The sequence below is a fragment of the Pseudorca crassidens genome, chromosome 5, assembly GCF_039906515.1.
Source record: "Pseudorca crassidens isolate mPseCra1 chromosome 5, mPseCra1.hap1, whole genome shotgun sequence".
Lineage (NCBI taxonomy): Eukaryota > Metazoa > Chordata > Mammalia > Artiodactyla > Delphinidae > Pseudorca > Pseudorca crassidens.
This window is the reverse complement of record NC_090300.1, coordinates 27,842,531-27,860,809: the sequence shown is the minus strand read 5'-3', so window position 1 is coordinate 27,860,809 and position 18,279 is coordinate 27,842,531. Positions and strand designations below refer to the sequence as shown.

The 18,279-nt window shown below is 38.9% G+C and overlaps 1 protein-coding gene and 1 pseudogene across 8 annotated transcripts in view; one reads left to right on the top strand and one right to left on the bottom strand.

Moving 5' to 3' along the window:
- Positions 1-18,279, bottom strand: part of SLC9A9 (solute carrier family 9 member A9) — a 660,636-nt gene that overhangs the window by 601,889 nt on the left and 40,468 nt on the right. The window lies entirely within an intron of this gene.
- Positions 9,827-10,691, top strand: LOC137224386 (cytochrome b5 domain-containing protein 1 pseudogene; annotated as a pseudogene).

Here is an 18,279-nt window from a genome sequence, read left to right as displayed (position 1 = left end):
GCATGCTGACTTCTTAGTTGCCACATGCTGACTTCAGTTGGGGCATGCATGTGGACTTCAGTTGCAGAATGCATGCGGGATCTAGTTCCCTGACCAGGGATCAAACCCGGGACCCCTGCATTGGGAGCATGGAATCTTACCCAACTGGACCACCAGGGAAGTCCCCTCAAGGTCTCATCTGAGCTATGAGCCAGATATTTGCTACTCCTAGTATTTATATTCTTGAGAAAAGCTCTCTGGTAACATAAATAATAAAGCTGAACTTCTAACGTGGTTCTTTGTAAAATGAAGGTAATAACTAAATTACAAAATCAAATACAGAAAAATTGAGCAACTGTGTGACTCTAGCAAGAACACTTACATTTCATGTAAAAACAAAGTGAGGAAGATTCAAACTCACTCAGTGACAGGTTTTACTTCAATAAAAACATGGATTCTTATTTAATAAAGTACTTATTTCCAAGTTAACAATCGATTACTCAAATATATTTTTTCTTTGAAAATAGGCCTCAAATGAGATAAGAGAAAATTAATCTGAGCTATAAAAATACAAAGGGTCTGAAACATTATATTTTTAAGTCAGAGTAGGACACTTAAAATACTCCATTGTATTTGTATCAGAAGTAGTTAAATTTTTGATACAAGTTGCTCGATACAAAGTAATAATAATTAAATTAAATAATAACATAGTCTTAACTTTATGAAGTGCATTAGTGTTGCCAACTCTCATGCTTATGGTCCACATGTCATCTGGGCCCCCTTCCCATGGAGTCTGGGAGAGACTGATCTGACCTCTGCTTGGTGACATCTCTGAGCCTTCCTCAAGTTTCCCAAAAGTACAAGGCAAGAGAACAAGGAATAATCTATATTCTTAAGGGCATGTTGGCCTCCAGGTTCCTTCTGACCCAGTCCCAGTGTTAACTCAGATGAAAAACATGCCCCTCTTGAGTCGCCCAGAAAATTTTGCTCTCCCAAAGCATGTGAAAGTGTATAGAATTTTCTGAAGATTATGCCTGATGGAAGATTTGGAAGGGCTTATCTTGAAGCACACAAGTAATTTCATATGAACATATTCCTCTCTGCTTCTTTCCTGTCCTTCAGTCTCTCCATTACTGGGAATGTGCACTGGCTCTTCACCCCATGGAGATTCTTTTTTTTTTTTTTTTTTTAACATCTTTATTGGAGTATAATTGCTTTACAATGGTGTGTTAGTTTCTGCTGTAATAACAAAGTGAGTCAGCTATACATATACATATATCCCCATATCCCCTCCCTGTTGTGTCTCCCTCCCACCCTCCCTATCCCACCGCTCTAGGTGGTCACAAAGGACGGAGCTGATCTCCCTATGCTATGCGACTACTTGCCACTAGCTATCTATTTTACATTTGGTAGTGTATACATACCCATGCCAGGACATGGGGAGGGGGAAGGGTAAGCTGGGATGAAGTGAGAGAGTGTCCTAAAGTCCATTCTCTACATCTGCGTCTTTATTCCTGTCTTGACCCTAGGTTCTGCAGAACCATTTTTTTTCTTTAGATTCTATATATATGTGCTAGCATACAGTATTTGTTATTTTCCTTTCTGACTTACTTCACTCTGTATGACAGACTCTAGGTCCATCCACCTCACTAAAAATAACTCAATTTCATTTTTTATTATGGCTGAGTAATATTCCATTGTATATATGTGCCACATCTTCTTTATCTATTCATCTATCAATGGACACTTAGGTTGCTTCCATGTCCTGGCTATTGTAAATAGAGCTGCAGTGAACATTGTGGTACATGACTCTTTTTGAATTATGGTTTTCTCAGGGTATATGCCCAGTAGTGGGATTGCTACGCTGTATGGTAGTTCTGTTTTTAGATTTTAAGGAACCTCCATACTGTACTCCATAGTGGCTGTATCAATTTACATTCCCACCAACAGTGCAAGAGGGTAATATGTTCTCCACATCCTCTCCAGCATTTATTGTTTGTAATTTTTTGATGATGGCCATTCTGACCGGTGTGAGGTTATACCTCATCATGGTTTTGATTTTGCATTTGATTTGCATTTCTCTAATGATTAGTGATGTTGAGCATCCTTTCATGTGTTTGTTGGCAATCTGTATATCTTCTTTGCAGAAATGTCTGTTTAGGCCTTCTGCCCATTTTTGGATTAGGTTTTTTGGTTTTTTTGATATTGAGCTGCATGAGCTGCTTGTATATTTTGGAGATTAATCCTTTGTCAGTTGCTTCGTTTGCAAATATTTTCTCCCATTCTGGTGGTTGTCTTTTCATCTTGTTTATGGTTTCCTTTACTGTGCAAAACATTTTAAGTTTCATTAGGTCCCATTTATTTATTTTTGTTTTTATTTTCATTTCTCTAGGAGGTGGGTCAAAAAGGATCTTGCTGTGGTTTATGTCACAGAGTGTTCTGCCTATGTTTTTCTCTAAGAGTTTTATAGTGTCTGGCCTTACCTTTAGGTCTTTAATACACGTTGAGTTTATTTTTGTATACAGTGTTAAGGAGTGTTCTAATTTTATTCTTTGTTATGTAGCTGTCCAGTTTTCCCAGCAGCACTTATTGAAGATGCGGTCTTTTCTCCATTGTATATTCTTGCCTCCTTTATCAAAGATAAGGTAACCATATGTGCAGGGGTTTATCTCTGGGCTTCCTACCTTGTTCCATTGATCTATAGTTCTGTTTTTGTGCCAGGACCATACTGTCTTCATTACTGTAGCTTTGTAGTATACTCTGAAGTCAGGAGCCTGATTCCTCCAGCTCCGTTTTTCTCTCTCAAGATTACTTTGGCTATTCGGGGTCTTTTGTGTTTCCATACAAATTGTGAAATTTTTTGTTCTAGTTTTGTGAAAAATGCCATTGGTAGTCTGATAGAGATTGCATTGAATCTGCGAATTGCTTTGGGTAGTAGAGTCATTTTCACAATGTTGATTCTTCCAATCCAAGAACATGGTATATCTCTCCATCTGTTTGTATCATCTTTAATTTCTTTCATCCGTGTCTTATAGTTTTATGCATACAGGTCTTTTGTCTCCTTAGGTAGGTTTATTCCTAGGTATTTTATTCTTTTTGTTGCAATGGTAAATGGGAGTGCTTCCTTAATTTCACTTTCAGATTTTTCATCATTAGTGTATAGGAATGCAAGAGATTTTGGTGCATTAATTTTGTAACCTGCTACTTTACCAAATTCATTGATTATCTCTAGTACTTTTCTGGTAGCATCTTTAGGATTCTCTATGTATAGTATCATGTCATCCGCAAACAGTAACAGTTTTACTTCTTCTTTTCCAATTTGGATTCTTTTTACTTCTTTTTCTTCTCTGATTGCTGTGGCAAAAACTTCCAAAACTATGTTGAATAAGAGTGGTGAGAGTGGGCAACCTTGTCTTATTCCTGATCTTAGTGGAAAAACTTTCAGTTTTTCACCACTGAGAATGATGTTGGCTGTGGGTTTGTCATATATGGCCTTTATTGTGTTGAGGTAAGTTCCCTCTATGCATATTTTCTGGAGGGTTTTTATCATAAATGAGTGTTGAATTTCATTGAAAGCTTTTTCTGCATCTATTGAGATGATCATATGGTTTTTCTCCTTCAATTTGTTAATATGGTTTATCACATTGATTGATTTGTGTATACTGAAGAATCCTTGCATTCCTGAGATAAACCCCACTTGCTCATGGTGTATGATCCTTTTAATATGCTGTTGGATTCTGTTTGCTAGTATTTTGTTGAGAATTTTTGCATCTATGCTCTTCAGTGATATTGGCCTGTAGTTTTCCTTTTTGTGTGCCATTTTTGTCTGGTTTTGGTAACAGGGTGATGGTGGCCTTGTAGAATGAGTTTGGGAGTGTTCCTCCCTCTGCTATATTTTGGAAGAGTTTGAGAAGGATAGGTGTTAGCTCTTCTCTAAATGTTGGACAGAATTCGCCTATGAAGCCATCTGGTCCTGGGCTTTTGTTTGTTGGAAGGTTTTTAATCACAGTCTCAATTTCAATGCTTGTGATTGCTCTGTTTATATTTTCTATTTCTTCCTGGTTCACTCTCATAAAGTTGTGCTTTTCTAAGAATTTGTCCATTTCTTCCAAGTTGTCTATTTTATTGGCATATAGTTGATTGTAGTAATCTCCCATGATCCTTAGTATTTCTGCAGTGTCAGTTGTTACTTCTCCTTTTTCATTTCTAATTCTATTGGTTTGAGTCTTTTCCCTTTTCTTCTTGATGAGTCTGGCTAATGGCTTACCAATTTTGTTTATCTTCTCAAAGAACCAGCTTTTAGTTTTATTGATCTTTGTTATTGTTTCCTTCATTTCTTTTGCCTTTATTTATGATCTGAGCATTATGTTTTCTTTACTTCTGCTAACTTTGGGGTTTTTTGTTCTTTTTTCTCTAGTTGCTTTAGGTGTAAGGTTAGGTTGTTTATTTGAGATTTTTCTTGTTTCTTGAGGTAGGATTGTATTGCTATATACTTCTCTCTTAGAACTGCTTTTGCTGCATCCCATAAGTTCTGGGTCATTGTGTTTTCATTGTCATTTGTTTCCAGGTATTTTCTGATGTCCTCTTTGGTTTCTTCAGTGATCTCTTGGTTATTTAGTAGTATATTATTTAGCCTCCATATATTTGTAATTTTTACACTTTTTTTCCTGTAATTGATATCTAGTCTTATAACGTTGTGGTCGGAAAAGATACTTGATATGATTTCAACTTTCTTAAATTTACCAAGGTTTGATTTGTGACCCAAGATATGATCTATCCTGGAGAATGTTCCACGAGCACTTGAGAAGAAAGTGTATTCTGTTGTTTTTGGATGGAATGTCCTATAAATATCAGTTAAACCCATCTTGTCTGATGTGTCACTTAAAGCTTGTGTTCCTTATTTATTTTCATTTTGGATGATCTGTCCATTGGTGAAAGTGGGGTGTTAAAGTCCCCTACTATGATTGTGCTGTCAATTTCCCCTTTTATGGCTGTTAGCATTTGCCTTATGTATTGAGATGTTCCTATGTTGGGGGCATAAATATTTACAATTGTTATATCTTCTTCTTGGATTGATCCCTTGATCATTATGTAGTGTCCTTCTTTGTCGCTTGTAATAGTCTTTAAAGTCTATTTTGTCTGATATGAGAATTGCTACGCCAGCTTTCTTTTGATTTCCATTTGCATGGAATAACTTTTTCCATCCCCTCACTTTCAGTCTGTATGTGTTCCTGGGTCTGACGTGGGTCTCTTGTAGACAGCATACATACAGGTCTTGTTTTGGGATCCATTCTGCCAGTCTATGTCTTTTGGTTGGAGCCTTTAATCCATTTACATATAAGGTAATTATCAATATGTATGTTCCTATTACCATTTTCTTAGTTGTTTTGGGTTTGTTATTGTAGGTCTTTTCATTCTCTTGTGTTTCCCGCCTAGAGAAGTTCCTTTAGCATTTGTTGTAGAGCTGGTTTGGTGGTGCTGAATTCTCTTAGCTTTTGCTTGTCTGTAAAGCTTTTGATTTCTCCGTTGAATCTGAATGAGATCCTTGCTGGGTAGAGTAATCTTGGTTGTAGGTTTTTCCCTTTCATCACTTTAAATATGCCCTGCTACACCCTTCTGGCTTGCAGAGTTTCTGCTGAAAGATCAGCTGTTAACTTTATGGGGATTACCTTGCTGCTTTTAATATTTTTTCTTTGTATTTAATTTTTGATAGTTTGATTAATATGTGTCTTGGCGTGTTTATCCTTGGATTTATCCTGCATGGGACTCTCTATTATTCCTGGATTTGACTGACTATTTCCTTTCCCATATTAAGGAAGTTTTCAACTATAATCTCTTAAAATATTTTCTCAGTCCCTTTCTTTTTCTCCCCTTCTTCTGGGACCCCTATAATTTGAATGTTGGTGTGTTTAATGTTGTCCCAGAGTTCTCAGAGCCTGTCCTCAGTTCTTTTCATTCTTTTTTCTTTATTCTGCTCTGCAGTAGTTATTTCCACTATTTTATCTTCCAGGTTGTTTATCAGTTCTTCTGCCTCCGTTATTCTGCTATTGATCCCTTCTAGAGAATTTTACATTTCATTTATTGTGAACAATAAATAGTTCTTCTAGGTCCTTGTTAAACGTTTGTTGTATTTTCTCCATTCTATTTCCAAGATTTTGGATCATCTTTACTATCATTACTCTGAATTCTTTTGCAGGTAGACTGCCTATTTCCTTTTCATTTGTTTGGTCTGGTGGGTTTTTACCTTGCTGCTTCATCTGCTGTGTATTTTTCTGTCTTCTTATTTTGCTTATCTTATGTGTTTGGGGTCTCCTTTTCACAGACTGCAGGTTCGTAGTTTCCATTGTTTTTGGTGTCTGCCCCCAATGGGTAAGGTTGGTTCAGTGGGTTGTGTAGGCTTTCTGGTGGAGGGGACTAGTGCCTGTGTTCTGGTGGATGAGCCTGGATCTTGTGTTTTTGGTGGGCAGGACCACGTCCAGTGCTGTGTTTTGGGGTGTCTGTGAACTGATTATGATTTTAGGCAGCCTCTGCGCTAATGGGTGGGGTAGTGTTCCTGTCTTGCTAGTTGTTTGGCATGGGGTGTCCAGCACTGAAGCTTTCTGGGTGTTGAGTGGAGCTGGGTGTTAGCGTTGAGATGGAGATCTCTGGGAGAGCTTTCGCTGATTGATATTACGAGGGGCCAGGAGGTCTCTGGTGGACCAATGTCCTGATCTTGACTCTCCCACCTCAGAGGCTCAGGCCTAACACCTGGCTGGAGCACCAAGACCCTGTCAGCCACACGACCAGGTACATGGTTGTTTCTTGCCTTTTGTAAAGTCTGAGGTCTTCTGCCAGCGTTCAGTAGATGTTCTGTAGGAGTTGTTCCACATGTAGATGTATTTTTGACGTATTTGTGGGGAGGAAGGTGATCTCTATGTCTTACTCCTCTGCCATCCAGAAGGTCCTCCCCAAGGAGATTCTTGCCCCATACTTTCAGTAGGTTCTAGCTTCCTGCTTCTGTCTCTTCCTGCCTCATTCCCTCAGGGGTAAACAAACTTGTCTCTCCATCTCCAGAGTCACAAGTTCTCCAACAAGATGCTCACCAAGATACTAAATATGCCTGAACATAAGAGACCCAAGAATGTATTTTCCAAAAGAGAAGATCCCCTTTAAAGAGTTTTTAGCCAACTTAAATATGTATATAAATGATTGATATAGAAGAACCCGTCATAATGTCTTCTTACATTATTGAATTTACCAATTTAATCACACAATCATACTTAAAAGAATGCATTATAGAGGACCTATATTGCTTTTTTTCTAATTGGAGTATAGTTGATTTACAGTGTTGTGTTAGTTTCAGGTGTACAGCAAAGTGATTCAGTTATACATGTACATATATTCATTCTTTCTAAGATTCTTTTCTCATATAGCTTATCACAGAATACTGAGTAGAGTTCCCTGTGCTACACAGTAGGTCTTTGTTGGTTATCTATGTTATATATAGTAGTGTGTGTATATGTTCATCCCAGGCTTCTGATTCATCTCTCCCTGCAACATTTCCCCTTTGGTAACCATACGTTTCTTTTCAATACCTGTAAGTCCGTTTCTGTTTTGTAAATAAGTTCATTTGTTTCTTTTCTTTCTAAAAAAAATTAGATTCCACATATGAGTGACATCATATGATATTTGTCTTTCTCTGTCTGACTTACTTCACTTAGTATTGTAATCTCTAGGTCCATTCATGTTGTTGCAAATGGCATTATTTCATTCTTTTTTATGACTGAGTAATATTCCATTGTATATATGTACCACACCTTCTTTATCCATTCACTGTCAATGGACATTTAGGTCGCTTCCACATCCTGGCTATTGTAAATAGCACTGCAATGAACATTAGGGTGCAGGTACCTTTTCAAAGTATGGTTTTCTCCAGATGTATGCCCAGGAGTGGGATTGCTGGATAATACGGTAGTTCTATTTTTAGCTTTTATAGGAACCTCCACACAGTTCTTCATAGTGGCTGCACCGATTTACATTCCCACCAACAGTGTAGGAGGGTTCCCTTTTCTCCATACCCTTTCCAGCATTTATTGTTCATAGACTTTTTGATGATGGCCATTCGGACCCATGTGAGGTGATACCTCATTGTAGTTCTGATTTGAATTTCTCTGTTAATTAGTGACACTGAGCATCTTTTCATGTGCTTTTTGGCCATCTGTATGCCTTCTTTGGAGAAGTGTCTATTTAGATCTGCCCACTTTTTGATTGGGTTGTTTGTTTTTTTGATATTCAGCTGCATGAGCTGCTTGTATATTTTGGAGATTAATCCTTTGCTGGTCGCTTCGCTTGCAAATATTTTCTCTCATCCTGTGGGTTGTCTTTTCATTTTGTTTGTGGTTTCCTTTGCTGTGCAGAAGATTTTGTTTAATTAGGTCCCATTTGTTTATTTTTGTTTTTATCTTCATTACTCTAGGAGGTGGAACAAAAAAGATATTGCTGCAATTTTATGTCAAAGAGTGTTCTGCCTATGTTTTCCTCTAAGAGTTTTATGTGTCTGGCCTTACATTTAAGTCTTTAATCCATTTTGAGTTTATTTTTTTGTATGGTGTTAGGGAGTGTTCTAATTTCATTCTTTTACATGTAGCTGTCCAGTTTTCCCAGCACCATTTATTGAAGAGACTGCAGAGGTTCTCCCACAAAAGTGAGAGTCCTGAGCCCCACATCAGGCTCCCCAGTCTGAGGGTCTGGCATCCGGAGGAGGAATCCCCAAAGCAGTTGCATTTGAAGGCCAGCAGGGCTTGAGTGCAGGAGCTCCACAGAACTGGGGGAAACAAATTCTTCATATTTGACATAGGTGTCTTTGCCATCAATAGAGCCATTGTTGAGTCATCTAACACAGTTCTCTAAAACACATGAAGTTCATTTCTTTCTAACTAATTTGAAGTACAGCATACTGAATCCAGTCAGCCCAAGCCATAAAAATCAACCTGTTATTTATGTTCTCCATAATGTAACCACTTAATTTTCTGCTTTTTAAATTGACCTTTAAGCCTTATTTACAATGACATTCAACACTTGCAAGTGAGAGCTTGTACTGGGGAATAATGATTACAGCTGGGTTAAACTTCCTTGTGTCCTTTTTTGTAACCAATTCTCTTGAGTGACCTTTATAAACAACTGAAATTAACATTGATTGAAGTGGTTTCAGGCTGATCTTCCCCGCGAATAGTTTTTGTCCTCCAACATGATACTACTGAAATAATGTCCTATGAGATTTGAATGTAAGGTTGCTGTCTTTTTTGGAGGGATAAATAATTTTGAGGGTAAAAAAAACAAACTCTCACCTTATGTTCTAGCATATAGGCAACTGTCCCTTAACTTTCTCCCTAGGAAGGACTGTGGTATCAGTTGTTAAAATTTTCCTTATTACACATATATTAATAATATCATTTAACTCCATAGCAGGGCAAATATTAATCCTACATTACAGATGAAGAAAATGAAGTTCCAAGAAATGTAGCATCACATGGCTTGACATTGGGCCAAGTCTAGCCAAGTGGTTTTCCCCAGAATACGATAAAAACAAAATACAAGGACCTCTGCAAGTTGCTAAGAGAGTAAATCTTAAGTATTCTCACCACAAAACAGAAATGGTAATTATGTAATGTGATGAAGCTGTTAGCTAATGCTATGGGGTAATCATTTTGCAATATATACATGTATCTCCAAGTCCATATGTCAATTATATCTCTAAAGTTGCGGGGAAAATTGTGTACAATGAACTCATAGTACAGTTATAATGTCAGAAATATAAAAGACCTCCAAATTAAATATATTTTTAAAAAATACAGTAACCTGGAGTGGATAAACGCGCTCACCTTAGCTCCTGGACGAGAGGGAGGATGCAGCAGTGACTGCATGCTGAAAAGCGAGGAAGCTACTAAAGGAGTCGGTGACAGATAGAGCAAGAGCCATGCCACGCCGGGGCCTAGTGGCCGGGCCAGACTTTGACTATTTTCAGCGTCACTCTTTCACGCCAGCAGAGGTGGCCCAACATAACCAGCCGGAAGACCTCTGGGTTGTCTTACCTGGGAAACATGTACGACCTAACGCCGTTATTACAGGAGTACAAGGGAGACCTGCTGCCGAAACCCATCGTGGAAGTTGCGGGCCAGGACATCAGCCACTGGTTTGATCCAGACACCAGAGACATCGGCAAAGCACACAGATCCACTAACCGGTTCCCTGAGATACCGCACCCCCCGGGGCTACTTTCTGCACGTGCCGCCTCAGCTGCCCCTTGAGGACTGGGCCAATGATTTCGGGAAGCCTTGGTGGCAGGGGTCGCGTTACGAGGTGGGGCGGCTGTCCGCCAAGACCCGGAATACCTGCATCATTAACACGCTCACATCGCAAGAGCACACACCGGAGGTGGGGGCCCGGGAATCAATGTGGGAAATCCTACACAGCTATCTCCCCTATGCTGCACATGCTGCCAGCTACACATGGAAATATGAAGGGGAGAACCTGACATGGATTATACCCTGGAAGAGAATGGCATCCGGAATGAGGAGGAAGAATTTGATTATCTCAATATGGATAGTACACTCTACACACCTGCAGTACTGCTGTACTTCAATGATGACCTCACAGAGCTACAGAAAGGGAGATGTATGCTCACGTAGGCTCAAGACATATTTTGAGTTTAGCTGTTTCTGTGCCCTGTAGGAAAAGAGGTGGGGATGGGGCGGGGAGGGCAGTACCTGGACCTAGACCTCCATTCTGCTCTGGGAGCTGGCCTGAGGTTCCCATGCCCAACTGAAGTGTAAAGGTCCTATTCCTTGGGTTAATTACAATTTAGTCTGAGAAAGTTAGGAAGAATGCTAGAAGTGAATTAATTTTTAGAACTGATACAAGAAAATAAAGTATCTTAGATCAGGGAGATGTAGAAGAGGATAGTCAGAGAGAGCTCAGGCAGAACTTTTCAATAGTAAGAGAAAGAGAAGTCCAACACAGGGATGAGGGATGGAAGAACTTTTCTGGCAATGATGGAAATGGGGTGGCTGCAGGAAGACGGGATTTACAAAGACAGGAATAGGAAATGTCTATCACTGGCCATATAAAACTGGCTAATCTCTCTTCTGAATAGTATTTGGCAGCTGAAACCCAAGAGGAATGAAGGAAGTGAATGGTCACCAGGTAATTCAGGCTAGATATTATGCTATGTGCTTTATATACCTCATTTAATACAACTACCCATAAGACAGATACCATTGCCACTATTTTACAGATAAATATTCTGAAGCTTAGTAAGATATAATAGCACAAAAGGCACACCAGTTAGTAACCAGATTGCAAACCCAGGTCTTCCCAATTCCAAAGTCTATGTTCTTCTCAATGCCCTGGCTCACTGCACAATGGGAACCTACAGGCCTATTGTGTAGTCAGCTGTGGTGTTGTGCTTTTTTGTTTTGTTTTTTTAGTTATTGTCTTTGCAAGGGACATAGCAGAGTTCTGCAGTGGCAGAGAGGACACAGGGAAGGCTATGTGTCAGCTGAGTCACAGCTATTGAGGCTACTTCGTGGTTAATCCCATAGCAAAACTTTCCTCTGACTTTTCTGAGGCCAAGAGGTGGGTATATACTGACTCCAGGAAAATTAGAGTGGGAAAGGGCTTTTGGATTGGGACCATTTAGAAGGGGGAGCAAAAAGGAGGCAACAGCATGTATATTCATGATGAGCCTGGGCCTCTGAAGGGAAGATGAGGAAGACAGGGTTGACTTTGCCAGATGGTGACTCTACAAGGAGGGGCTTGACAGAGGTGATGTAAAGAGAAGTGCTAATTAAGTCAGAAAACTTCTGGTGTTCAAAAGAGGACAACCATGGAGGGCAGTGGCCAGATTTGGTCCCCTATGACCTAAGCAGGGAAGGGGAATGAGAATCACAGGTGAATTTCTTGACAGTAGCAGGCAAAAAAGCAGGGAGATGTAAGCGCACCTTTGTGGAAGGTGGCCCCCTATGAGACACTGGGTAGGCTGCAGAGGAGTGTGCTGAGGGGCTGACTATGAACGGCATGGACAGAGGTGGAGACATCTGTATCCACCTGCAGTTGTTTCATGTGTATCTCGTTTGCTCAACTAAACCCTAAACTATTTGAGAACCAAATATGCTATTGCTGTAACCCCAGCCACAGGGCCTGTGCCTATGGGACCTGCCCAAACTCATCCCTCTTCCAGAGTTTCCTACCTTAATACCTCTTGCTAGAAACACATCCCTCTCCTCACACACCCAGTCACTCTCCAAGTAGATTCTATGTCCTAAACATCTCTGGAATCCATCTTCTTTTCTCGAAGCTGTTATCATCACCTCTGGTCTGGGACTGCTGCAATAACTTCCTAACCAGTCCTCCCAACTCCACTCTGTCCTCCACACACAGCAGAGTGAGCTCTGAAAAACAAACCTAAACACCTAACTTTCCTCCTTCAGATTCTTCAGTGGCTTCCAGTTGCTTTTGGAATAAAGTCCTAAATACAAAGACCTTGCATAAATCAGCCTCTATCTTGCATCATCCCTCTTTTTTCCCTGGCTTTCTGTTCACTAAAGGTTTTCTTGCCTCAGAGCCGGCACACAGGCTGTTCTCCCTGCTTACAACACTCTTCCATTTCCCACCTTGCTGATCCTAAGTGTTTCTTCCTCAAAGAGACCTTTTCTGATTTCTTGATGCAGGTCAAGACTTTCTGTTAAATCTTCTCTTAGCACCATGCCTATTTCAGAGCACTTATTACAATAATAATGTTAAAATTATGGATGTAATTGGCTGGCTGGCTGCTAGACTGTAAGTTCATGAGGGCAGAGATCGTGTCCATCTTGTTCACTGCTGTATTCCCAATGTTGGGCACACAGCTGCTGCTCAGTAAATTTTGACTGAATGAACTCAAAAAAATAAAAATTAAAAATAAAAAAATAAAACTACAGTAACCTGGGTAATGGCTTGAGATTAAGAGGAAGGTTTTTCTAGCAATTACCTCTGTAATATCAAAAATAAACACAATTCTGGGTTTCCCTGGTGGCGCAGTGGTTGAGAGTCCGCCTGCTGATGCAGGGGACATGGGTTCGTGCCCCAGCCCGGGAAGATCCCACATGCCACGGAGTGGCTGGGCCCGTGAGCCGTGGCCACTGAGCCTGCGTGTCTGGAGCCTGTGCTCTGCAACGGGAGAGGCCACAACAGTGAGAGGCCTGCGTACCGCAAAAAGAAAAAAATACAATTCTTTTATTTCTTCATTAGTAAATACTTTCAAATATCCCTTGGAATTCTTTTCAAAGCCCTTTTCTTTTTTCCTGTGATAGGGTCATTTGTTACCAAATTCAAAGGTTTGAATAATCAATCTCTCAATATGCTATTTTCATATTTTTAAAGAATTTGTGCCTATGCTAAGGTAAGAAATCATCCATCTGATACTTGCTTATTTTTAACACAAAAGTGACACATCATGTCAAAGACTATTTCTAAGGAGGTTTTTGTTTTCACTGCTGAGCTGAGGTAAAAGGTTTTTTTCTCCAGCATCTCAGGGGGACTGCTCAGCGTGAGGAATGCACTATTCTCAGGAGAGGGCAAGCCAGATGTTAGGTGGGATTTTGGAAGGGTCTGGGCTGAGGACTGAAATTCAGGCTATGTGGGTGATAGAACTACTTGCAGAGAAAGGCTGGGGAGAGAAACTCATTTTTAAATAGCTGCTCAAGGGTGAAAACGTGGAGAAGAAGAGCTGCTAATAGATATGTGTGGGGGGGGGGTGGCTTGCTATATGATGCACAGTGTGAAATAACTGTGCCACCCTTTTAAGAAAACTCATAACACATGTCCAAGTTATTCTTCAAGTTTTTTGTAGTTTCTTTGTTCTTTTACACAGAGGTGAAAGGACTCGGTGCTTTGTGTTCAAATTCCTTCCCGGGTAAGGGAGAGAGAGCACAGAAGAGGTAGCCAAGCTAAGTTCTTTAAGCAAAGGCTGGTTCATCGGACAGACAAATCCTGGATTCAGTCCAGCCTTTCAACATTTTGCAATGCCAAATATTTCACTTTTATCCTCACTGAGGAATGATAAGACCTGAGCAAGATTCATGGTTCCTAAAATGAATGTGAACTAGAAGAAGACACCAGTTCATGCAGAGTAAGAACTCTCTTAGATTGGACTGCTGGGCTCTTCAGCATGGTCACCTTCTCAGCTTGAACCCCAAACATCATCAGAAGCCACTTAATTAGTTTAAGAAACCACTATCACAGGAATCAGGAAAAACCCAAATTCATATAATCAGTATATTTTTCTCCTTGTAAGTGAGCCCTTGTGAGCAGCCAAATCAGAAAAAGGACTTTTGTTCAGAAGGCTCCTTGTTGGGATGAAATCAGATCAGGCAGAAACACTAACTTGAACCTCAGAAGGGGGAAGGTCTTGCTTTAAACAAAAAAAAAAAAAAGCAAAAACACACCCTTTAAAGTTCACTGGTAATATTCCCTGCATCCGTAACTATACCAGGACTCACTGGAGATCAAACACTACGAAGTCCAGCTGCTAGGTCAGCGGGTGCTCCTTGACTGAACAGCCCCACCTTATTGGCAAGCCTTTCTTTGGACATGGTGATTCATTCAGTCTGGGGACAGCCAAGACTCCTGTCTTTCTAGTTACTTTGCATATGTCCTCTGCTTTGATCATCAAGTTTAACTGTACATAAGCAATCTTATTTCCTTCCTTTCCTACACCTTGCTGAGGACCACAGTGCAGGTGCCTGAGAAAATACTCGCATTCCCTCCTAAACAGCAGGGCTATAATTTCTGTATGAGAAGCTATGCAGTCACTCATTCCTTTCTAAAAAGAACTCTCCCCTAAATTTCTATTTCTCCGTATTACTTAATTTTAAAGACTCTAAGAAACCTATATAAACTTAAAGGTATAAAGATCTATAACAAATTTAAATTATATTCCTTCTTAAGGTTTAGGCTTTGAACATTAGCAGAAGATATGGTTTTCTATCTGTGTCAACACCTCATTTTGCTCCCTTACCACATTTTTAGAGTCAATAGTAAATTCTTCCCTAATCTCCTCTTCATTAAGTCCAAACGGAATTCTAGCCTATCAACCACTTATGTTTATTTATTTGTTTTTATTTTTGTTCTTATTCTGCATAAAGTTTAAAAATGGGGGGGAATGCGTTTTAGAAGGCTCTGTGCTTCCTGGGGCAATGCAGTATCACAGCAATCACTAAGTCTAAGTGTCCTGAAAAAAAGGTCTGGAAAACATTTACTCTGGGCTTCCCTGGTGGCGCAGTGGTTGAGAGTCCGCCTGCCGATGCAGGGGACACGGGTTCGTGCCCCGGTCCGGGAAGATCCCACATGCCGCGGAGCGGCTGGGCCCGTGGGCCATGGCCGCTGAGCCTGCACGTCCGGAGCCTGTGCTCCGCAACGGGAGAGGCCACAACAGTGAGAGGCCCGCGTACCACAAAAAAAAAAAAAAAAAAAAAAACCATTTACTCTGCCTACTTATATATTGGGCCTGTTTCCATGGCATTCCCAGATTTAAGTAATGCATGGGGCCCTTCTCTACCCATTCTGATTAATTATTCATTCACAAATATTTACTGAGCATCTCTACTCTGTCAAGCACTGTATGAGGTAAAAGTCATACAAAAGAGAACAATGAAGTTTATATCTAGAGACAGTGTCTACAAAATTTTTAAACTGAGCAATACTATTAGGAAAAAAGAAGCAGTACATCCATTATTTATTTATAAGTAACATACATGTGTTCCTGTACTAATATTGTATATATTATAAGAATTCTTAAAAATATATTATAAGAATTCTTAAAAAAAAATTCTTAAAAATCCATTTTAAATGGATCAGATTTTCAAAAGTTAACAAGAAATATATGTTCTAACATTTTCTCCCCACACACCACTGGACCAATTTGCATAGCAATTAAGGTGTGGCGGTGCCCTACTTTGAAGACCATTGAAACTGTTGACCAATGTTCAATGCATCTGTCATTGACATTGAAATAGTGAATTTGTAAAGTGGAAGTATATGTTTTGAACTATTTTACAGATGAATAGACCTCTTTCAAAATGCTATGTGAATTTAAGAATTATATGTCAATGTAGGAAAACAACTTAAGAAGAAATATATTTTTCTTCAAAGTTCTGCAATTTCCCAGACATAAAATTATGCTACGTTATGATTTCTGATTGGTAACAAATAATACATGGCATGAAATGAGTATCTCAACTTGGAATTCAGACAGATAATATAAATATTTTATTTTACAGTTCTACTTCTTTACCTCTGTATTAATATGAATTAAATTTAATGACATGCCAATACAATATATAATATAGTCATTACACAGAATCTTGTAAACAAATAAGACATTAACTGATTAATAATTGTGATTCTTTACTAAATTTTTCTTTAGCAAATACTGGAGGTATTGTTACTTGTTGTCATAACTCATCTTATTGCTGCACTAATAACTGTTTTAAGAAAGACTTTTCAGAAGATGAATAAAAAAGGCAACAGCCATAGGCCTAATTGCTAAGGATGTGTTGGGTAAAGGGAAACTTCTTGTCATTTTTTAAATATACTAAAATCTTAAAATTTAAAATTATATACATATTTGTAAATAAATGTATATTTGTGTATGTTTGTATCTATAAACCATAGGATTTGTAAAGAGAATGAAGTGATGCTACATGGGAAATTCCCTTAGTAGGAAAGCAAATCTTCGAGATTAAGTATGAAAATAAAATAGTGGAGGTCAACAGGGAGAAAACAGCTCCTTGAGAAACTTTAGTAATCAATCCCCAAAGCTTTTAAAAGCCTCACTTTAGATCTGATGTGGAATCGGAATATTTTAAATGGAAAAAACATTACTTCAAGTGAAAATTTTTAGCTGGACTATTAAAAAAGGGGATGGCTATATTTGAGCTCTCTTGATCTCAAGGAAACTGAAATTCATATTACTACGTGAAAGAAGCTTTACCTAGAAAGGTTACATACTGTATATTTCCGATTATATGACATTCTGGAAAAGGCAAAACTACGTAGACAGTAAAAAGATCAGTGGTTGCCAGGGGTAGGAGGGTGGCAGGGATGAACAGGCAGAGTGCAGAGGATTTTTAGGGCAGTGAAACTATTCTGTATGATACCACAATAGTGGATACTTGTCATTACACATATGTTGAAACCTGTAGAATGTACAACACCAAGAACAAACCCTAATATAAAGTATGGACTTTGGGTGCTTATAATGTGTCACTGCAGGGTAATCAATTGCAACAAATGTACTACTCTGGTGGGGGATATTGATAAAGAGGGAGGCCATGCATGTGTGGGAGCAGGGAGTATATGGGAACTCCGGACTTTCCTCTCAACTTTGCTGTAAATCTACAATTACTCTAAAAAAATAAAATCTTAAAAAAAATAAAGCCTACTTAAAAAATCTATAAGCTCTTGGATGCTACCATTTTTTAAAAGGAAGTAAATTTTTTCAAGTAAAATTGTAATATTGTTTCCTCAGGTTTTAACTAAAACATTCCACTATTGTGATTTTTAAATGAAATTATATTACTAAAATGAGCCATTTTACACATAGATGGCCCAAAGAGTGTAAAAAATATTGACCAACTTTTGGTTGGTTGAAGTACCTTTCTATAAATGCCATTGACTTTTTCCGTACTCTTGTTTGAACAAATAAAAGCAACAATTAATTGGAAAACATTTTTAGTTTTGTATGGGCTCAGAAAGACAACTCAAAATATTCAATAAAAGACCATTTTGGAGACTGTACTTTGAAGTAAAGCAGAAAACTGAATGAAAAGCAGGTAACAGACCAGGATAGAGGGAACTGTGAGACAAAGGATCAAATAAAAATTATTGGACATCCCCAAGAACCTTCTAATGGCTTACATGTGCCCTACAAATAGTTTCATAGATCTGTAATTTTTATCCTTAAAGCAAGATCTAAGGGGGGAAAAATGCTTTGCTTTTTGTGTTTCTATAGTATTTACCTCACTACATAAAAATGTTAACATGAATTTCTCCTCTTATCATAATGATGTCTCAGAAGTTTTGATGTTGTAACAGAAAACTAGATGTAAACCGTGTGACACACTGCTAGTTGTCTCCTAAATCTATCTCCCCCTTCTTGCTTAGTAATCAAGTTTTAGCTAGGCATGCAGATAGAGACTACAGTTTCCAGTCTGCTTTGTAGCTTGATAGGACCATGTGATTAAATTTAGACCAATATGTGAATAGAAATAACGTTTGCCATTT